Genomic DNA, 8,712 nt, shown 5'->3' on the forward strand with positions numbered 1-8,712 from the left:
TGGCAGTCTTCTTTCGTGAAGATTCAGTTCCTCAAACCTTGACATTTAATATTGAGCCCTGGTGGTGTAATGGTTAAAGTGCTCCATGGATAACACAAAGATCAGTGGCTGGAACCCACTAGCTGTTCTTTGAGAAAGAAGACCTAGTAAGTTGCTCCCATAAAGATTCCTGCCCGGGAAACCCAAATGAGGCCATTCTCCTTTCCCTGTAGGATGGCGAAGAATTGGAGTCAACTCGACATTACAGAACAACAACAAAATGCAGGCCAAACCCTTTTTTAAAGCACCCTTTATAATGATCAGGGTTATACGCCATCAAAAAACTAGATACTCTCCAACGACTGCACGGAAGCAAGATGTAGCAGCCTGACACCACAAGACGGCAGCCTTGGAAACTCTAGGAGGCAGTTCTGCTCCTTCTTGTGGGGTCGCTATGAGTTGAAATAGTCTCCATGGCAACAGGTTTGATGTACCAAGGACAACAACAATTTTCACGAAACAGAAGCTACGAGAGAAGCAAGGAGAAATAGATAGAATTATACTAATCACGGACAACTTTAGTACCTTTTATAGCCCAGAATAGAGAAAGTAAACAAACATTTAGTAAGAATACTGGGGGGAAAAACTAAATAGTACAAGAGATAATGTAGATATAATATATACATCAAATTTTGATAATGGGTATACGATAGAAACACCAGTACCAAACATTCTTTTGAATGTGAATTTTAAAACGAAAATTGAGTACATAGTGACTCAGAGAAATCTGAAAAGTTTAAGAGATTTATCTGAAGCTTCATTTTACAATTAAATCCAGTTTGCCTAAAATGTGAAGTCTCTTTATCATTTGGTCCAGCTTTACTGTCGTTTTATTATCAAATCTTTTCTCCCCCCATGAAGTGGCAAAGACAACCAGTGTAAGCACCAGCTTACACTCAACTGACAGTTGGATATTGTGACTCTGTTTTCCAATATCCATATCAGTCTCTCAAAAGAACTCTGATTGACTCTGTTTCAGAGTCTAATCACTGCAGGGAATAAGATCCTTGGATTGTCGAGCCCAGACCATTGTCTTTGTTAAGAACAAAGAGATGAACCTATTTGATTGGCAGTCTCTTTAGAATCAAGCAGTGAGGAGCAAAGACTCTTACAGGGGAAAATTGATCTTCTTATTAAAAAAGAAGCAATGTTGGGCAAACAAAAATAAGAACTGTCTGTTTCATTTACAATAGATAAAACTAGATAGTTGTGGTTGAGTTGACTACCGCTCACTGAGATCCTGTGTACAAAAGGACGAAATATCACCAGACCCTGCATCATCCTTATTATCACCCGTATGCTTATTCAGCATTGTGCTGTTCCATCTCATCTAGGGTCTCCTCATTGGTCCTATACTTAACTAAATCTGAGGTCCAACTCTAGTAATTGATCATTCCGTATGATGTGTAACCACAGTGAACCAAACTGATGCATTGGTGGCAGTCACTTATAATACAGTGTGATAAATATTCAAACAAATCAAAAGAATTCATAGTAATAAAAACCCATTGTTGTTGGTTCTGACTCATTCCAAAGTGATAATTTTTGTGAGGAGCTCTGGTAGCAGAGTGGTTAAAATAGCTTAGCGGACAGCTGAAAAGCCAATGGCTCTCATCCACCAGCCTCTCCACGGGAGAGAGGTGTGTATTCATTGGGATCTGTAGCATTGGGAGTCAGAAGGCACAGTTCCATTCTCTCTTATGAAGGTTGCTAGTTTGCAATAGGTCAGAATCAGCATAATTGTACTGATTTTAATCGTTAAAGAAGCAGACTGTCACGTAGCTTTTCCACACAGCAGCTGTTGTTGTTGTTAGTTGCTGTCCAGTCAGCTCTGACTCATAGCAACCCTATGTACAACAGAAAGTAACATTGCCTTCGACTGTGCTCTCCTCCCATTTTTTCTGTTTGAGCCCATTGTTGCCGTCACCATGGCAACCCATCTCATTCAAGCGCTTCATCTTTTTTGTTGTCCCTCTACTTGAGCAAGCATGATGTCTTTCTCTAGGGACTTATCACAATATGTCCAAAATACATGAGATGAAGTCTCACCATCCTTGCCTCTCAGGAGCATCCTCCCTGTCCTTCTTCCAAGACAGATGTTTGTTCTTTCAACAGTCTATTGCACTTTCAATATTCTTAGTCAACATGATAGTACAAATGCATCACTTTTCTTTTTGTCTTCCTTTATCAACGTCCAACTTTCACATGAATATGAAACTATCCAAAATACCATGACTCGGGTCAGGCACTCCTTAATCCTTAAAGTGACATCCTCACTTAACCCTACAGATGTTTTATGCAGCACATTTACCTAATGCAATGTGCAATTTGATTTAGTGACTGCTGCTTTCATGAGACTGATTGTAGATCCAAGCAAGATTAAAGCCTTGGTGTGTTAGGCAGGGTTCTCTAGAGAAACAAAACCAGGACACTTATGGTTAAATAGAGATAGAGTTCATGTTAGAGAGGCATACATATAGTTAGATGGGTTTATACAGCGAGAAGGAATGTAACAGCTAATGACTCCACACAGCAGTACAGAGGATAGGTAGAAATTATCAAACAGATCAAGGAATGGAGATATAATCCATACATAGAAAGAGCCTTTTGAGCCAATTCACCCATGAAATTATGGAACAGAATGGTGTATTTGGGTGTTCTTAAGAGTTAGTGGAAAGAAGTTGAGAATGATGAAAGAGGAAGATGAAAGAGTATGTAAGGTTAGACCATCTTATGTGTCATGTGTTGAGCATTTCATGCTTAGATTTTAATTTTGTTTCCATGAACCTTCTACTCTATAGGGACTATGCAATAAGCTTCATGGCTAATTTTCTTCCTAGGTTGTTTGCACAATGGGAGACATAGGCATAAAACTAAAGGGAGGAAGCAAGGTGAAAGTCAGGGTCTTTTCCCATTTCCTGTGCCTTGTCTGGCTTCTCTGGTAGCTGTACTGTCTCTCTCTTCAATGGTCTCAGCTCCTACCTTTGTTTTCAAAAAGGTATGCCTGACTTCCAAATTCTAGTAGTAACACATTTCTCAATAGCTGTCTTATTATAGGTTATGCTGTTAAAGTCAGGAATTTGGAAAGAGCTCAGCTGAATGCTCCTTCTATTCTATTTGGCTTATTGGAGGTGCCCCGGAGGTATGTAAATTATATCTGGTAGATCCAAGTGACTTCACTTACATGCTGGCAAATTGATGGTGGTGGCTGAGCAGCTAGACTTCACTGATGCTCAATGCCCGTCCATGCAGCCTGGCCATCAGGAGAGTTAGAAATGTTATATAGCTGCTCAAGACTTGAAAAGTTACAAGGCCTCTTCTGACCTAGGAGTAGAGTACCCTCTGTTCTACCCTGGTGGTTAAAACGCTCTCAACCCCATGTAACTGCAGAAGGAGCCGAACTAAGCCCCGAATCTTAAAGCAAATTGTACCAAAGACTGTGGAGTCATATTTTAAAGCTACCACGCTTTCTGTAGACACACATCCTCTACTTAAATTCAGTTCTAGAAATACCTAGTTAATTTCTTCACCAAATATATTCCATACATAAGTGAGTTTGCCCAAATACAGTTATAATGTTAAACTTTTCTCAACCTGCTCAAATTCTCATAATCTGTAAAAGATTAAGAAGCATTGGGAATTCTCAAGAACAAACTATGGTATGTATACTCTCTCAAGTATTCTGGCTTTGCAATCTCTTCCAACTTGTCTTTTACATAAGGCCACCTAAAAATACTGGTTTAGCTGCTCTCTTGAGGAGAAAAAGAATAGATACTATGTCATATTCAACAAGTTCAAGAGCAAAAGGAGCAAGGGTAACATTTGGAAGAGTAAAACAGATTGACTTTCTAAAATGACTTACGTTCTAGGAAGGCATACATTGAAGGGGCCACAAGGGTGCCACCTGGGTAAAAGAAGCATGCCATAAATGTCCCATTGTTAACAGAAGGGAGCAATGACTATCTGCTCTCTGTCATGTTAGTCATCGACTACCCAGCGTCTTTTACAGGCTCTTTAGCCTTTCTGGACATCTTAATTAAAATGTGGAATGGTTGGCAATGTTAGCTTCCTTGGGAACTAAAGGAACATTTCCAATTGTCTGCGGAATGTGCAATGTCTTGCGATCCTCGCTGAGGGCAAAGTAACACCATAAAACAGTAAGATATTAATTATTATTATGGGGCTATGGAAGAAGCCCAGAGGTTTGGGCCTCTTTCACTTTGGGGATTTGAGCTTGCAAGTTACAGGGCAAAAGGGAAATAGCACTGAAATTACAGGAAATCAGAGACAGGAAATTTTCGTTTTGGTCAAAAGCCGTAATGTCTTCTGGTGAACTCCTTTTGATCGACCTCGACAATAACCTAAGGACATGGGGGAAGTCTATTAAGCTGTTTGGGGGTCTGGATAGATTCATCTGGAAAGATCTATGGTTTCATATTATTTTCAGCATATTAAGGTGTCATTCACAAACAAGATGATCTACGGTATTCATCATTCACAACTCACTTCTATACAGATTGGGAATAGTACCCTGAAAAGATCTCACCTTTCAGCCGAATTGCAAAATCAAAAGACCTGCACGGTCTGGTTTTGATTTGGGAGTGGGATGAAACTACAGGAAGCCCTAGCAGCACTGCGCGGGACTCTGTGCCTCTCACTCCATCTTGATGGGGCCTCATGTAGTGGGTGAAAACGGAGCTAGAACCACGTTGGGTACAAGCAAGTAGGGAGCACAGGCCAACAGCCTCTGCCTTTCCATGCTCACTGTGCTAGATGGCTTATGCTGCTTCCATTAAAACACTGGGTAAGAAGGAGGTGGAGAAAAGCAGACACGAGTGGTCAGTGGGCCACTTACAATGCAAGTTATTGGTCTCACGCTTTTCTCTCTGTCAAAGGAAACGATGTGCACATACCCCTTTCTTTGTAGCATTTCTATTGCCCCACTCCTTGCTGGCCAGATCCTAAGGGATAGACAAGAGATTTTCCAAAATGTGGGACAGTATTTCCATGCCTTTGCAGCCATGGAATGACTGAGAAACAGAGGAGTCCTTTTTAAGCAACCTTTATTTTAAAAATCATTTTATTGGGGGCTAGTACAACTCATCACAATCCATCCATCCATTGTATCAAACGCATTTGTACATTTGTTGTCATCGTCATTCTCAAAACATTTCCTTTCTACTTGAGCCCTTGTTATCAGCTCCTCATTTCCCCCCTCCCTCCTCACCCTCCTTTCCTCACGAACACTTGATAATTTATAAATTATTATTTTTTCATGTCTTATACTCTCCAGTGTCTTCCTTCACCGACTTTTCCATTTTAACAACCTTTTAATGTTATGATTACATCAAAGATTTGGCAAATCACCTTTTTTAAGACAGAGGAAATAGACCTCAGGCACCGTACTTTACACAGACAGCAGGATCTAGTCAAAATCTAGTAAAATTGTTTTGTTTTCATTAGTTTTACATTCATCTTCTTTATATTGCCAGTAACCTTGATTTTTTTTTCATTTAGATATTGATGTAAGGTTTTCTCATGTAATAAATGTGTTTGAACAGGGGAATCCAAGTTCAGAATTAGGGATATTGACACTTGGATCCTTAGTTAAACTTCTCATAAACTCCAAAACTAAACTCACTGCCATTGAGTCCATTCCGACTCATCAAGACCCTATAGAAACTGGGGAGTATAGCAGGGATGTTGAGGAGAGATGGGGTGCTAATAACAATGACTATATGAACAAATAAAATATTCTAAAATTGAGGGTGGCAATGATTGTACAACTCTTGATGTGATTGAATTACTGGATTGTATGATATGTGAATTATATGCCAATAAGAATTCAAAAATTTCTTTAGTCTGAAATTTCTTTCTTCTTTTTTTGTTTAAGAGGAGAGCATGAACTGCAGTCCCCCACTACCACAAATTATGCAGTTGAGTTTCCCACATTCAGGGAAATCGCAGGGGTCAGCATATCCGGAGTGAAATGGAGAAGCCTCGCCCTGGGAAAACCACCTTCGTGGTCATGGTCTCTCCCCTGCCAGGTAAGCAAGCATAGTCTGAAACTTCTTAAACATGTAATCAAGGCACATTGATAATCACTGATGCTTGGGATAAAAATTTGGAAACAAAGCAGAAGGAACAGTACTTGGTAAATATGGTCCTCATGATATAAGCAAAGCGAGAGATCACATGATAGAATTTTACAAGATAAGCGACTTCTTTATAGCAAATATGTTTTCCAACAACCCAAGTTAAGACTATACACGTAGAGGTCCCGCAGCTCTGGCCGCGTGCGCCCTATCTCAGGGCTCGCTTTGGCGCCCATTCCCCCACCCCACCCCCTTCCATCCCGTGCCTGCACTCCGCGATGCCTTCCCGGGAGTACGAAATGAAGCAGAACGCAATCGCAACTGTACTCAAGAAGACACAATCGCGGGAGCCCTCGGGGTCGCGCACGGTGGAGAGGCGACGCGGGTGGCGCGGGGGAGGGGGAGGGCAGGAGGGAGAAAAAAAAGACTATACATGTATACGTGTGGACTTCTCTAGGTGCAGTACACAGAAATAAAATGGGCTCCTTCTGTGAGAAGCGATCATGGAGAAGTCCAATGACTGCAGTTCAAAGCAGGCCAAGGACCGACTATGGAACAGACCAGAAATCACTCACGTGTATGTTCAGGTTGAAGCTGAAGAAATTCCACAAAATCAACGTAGGATCTTGTGTCTCTCTAACCTAAATTTCAGAAACATCTCAAGAACAAATTTCACTCATTGAACACTGGTGACAGAAGACCTGATGAACTCTAGGATGACATTATATATCATAAATGAAGAAAGCAAAAGGTTATTGAAAAGAAAGGAAAGAGCAGAGGATGTCAGAAGAGACTCTGAAACTTGCCTTTAATTGTAGAGTACCAAGGCACAGGGTGGGACATTATTTCCTTCTGCTGTGCATAAATAAGGCCATTGTGGGTTAGAACCAAATTGTAGGCACCTAGTAGCAACCACAAAAGCTAAGGCAAATGGAAAAAGTGATGAAGCAAAAGAACTGAACAGAAATTTCACAGCGCAGCTCAAGAAAATAAAGCATTATAAATATACAAAGACCTAGCTTTAGAAAACCACTAAGGAAGAACATTTTCAGCATATCATACACTGAAAGAACTAAAGAAAAACAATTCAAGCCTCAAATTGAAAAATGGAAGGATTCTAGGAGCAAAATATTGAATGATGCAGGAAGCTTCAAATGAAGATGGGAAGAAAACATGGAGTCACTTTACCAAAAAGAACCTGTCAACATTCAACAATTTCAGGAAGTAGCATATGATCAAGAACCAATGATACTAAAATGATATGACCACTAAAGTAAATCAGATAAATATGTAACTCATATATAAACAAAGAGATGAAATCTGGGCTCCCACGTAACTCTAGCCACAATTCAAGAAGAGTTAGTTCTCATGACATAGCCCTGCTCAATACTTGCCTTCGTGAAGTGGTCACCGAAGATATGGGTACCACAGCAAAATTGTAGTGAAGAGAGCAGATGGTGTCCGGCTATCAACTGGACCGGTATCTGGGGTCTTAAAGGCTTGCCTTCAAACAAGCAGCCATCTAAGTGAGGGATAAACTAGGTCCACAGGGAAGAAGCCTACTAGCCTATGTGATCCAAAGATGACAATGACAAAATCCAAATATGATAAAGGGGGAAGTATCAGTGCTTAAATTGTGAACACCCAAATTTTAGTAGGGTAAGGAGGACAGCAGGAACCCAAAATCCATATATGCAGTAGTTAATCAGAATGCATCTCTGACAGATCTCCTCTAGCCACAGATGAGGGACTGAACCAGCCTTACTATCAAAGAACGATTATTGTAAACTTGATTAGGATGGCTTGAACCATGGTAAAATATGATACTTGGTCAGTTGACTTCTCTTGACCCAACCTGAGTTTTCTGTAGGCTCAAATATTTCCTGATTAGTCCATGACAGAAATTTCCTCTCTGGCTTTTAAAATATTATTGGTGGTCTTTTCTTTCATACTTGTTATTTTTATCTTTATATTCGTCTTATGGTTTTCTTCTTTCTGTTTTGTTTGGTCTTGTTTCTGTTAGGTTTCAGAGCTTACGAAATACAAAAGGAGGGAGTGGATAAATAGGAACAATAACCGATGTAATAATTTCTCAGTAGTGGTGTGAGGAAGTTTGAGGGGTACTGGAGAGCACTAATGAATATGGGAGGGAGATGGGCACACTAGAACTGATTTTGATGATGTACATATAACTCTTTTTTTAAGCCACTTAACTGTGGAAGTGTATGATATGCAATTTTTATTTCAATAAAACGATTGGAGGGGAGAGAACCAAGGTTCTGAAGGAAAAAAAATCCAAGTTTCCCTGAAGGCATTAGCCAAAAATGGGAATCTAGGAATGGGTAGAATACCAACTGAAATATTTCAACAAACTGATGAAGCACTGGAAGCAATCACTAGTCTATGCCAGGAACTCTGGGAGACAGCTACCAGGCCCATTGACAGGAAGAAATGTATATTTGTACTCATTCCAAAGAAACGTGACCCAACAGAATGTTCAAATTATAAAACTGTATCATTTACATCACACGGAAGTACAATTTTACTGAAAATCGTCCAATAACGGTTGCAGCAGTTC

General features: G+C 40.2%; 1 non-coding gene across 1 annotated transcript; it reads right to left on the reverse strand.

The window, feature by feature from the left end:
• Positions 1-5,929: 5,929 nt before the first annotated feature.
• Positions 5,930-6,094, reverse strand: LOC142425304 (U1 spliceosomal RNA). The gene has a single exon (XR_012779650.1). It is a non-coding gene; the product is annotated as a U1 spliceosomal RNA (small nuclear RNA).
• Positions 6,095-8,712: the final 2,618 nt, after the last annotated feature.

Source organism: Tenrec ecaudatus, chromosome 13 (assembly GCF_050624435.1).
Source record: "Tenrec ecaudatus isolate mTenEca1 chromosome 13, mTenEca1.hap1, whole genome shotgun sequence".
Lineage (NCBI taxonomy): Eukaryota > Metazoa > Chordata > Mammalia > Afrosoricida > Tenrecidae > Tenrec > Tenrec ecaudatus.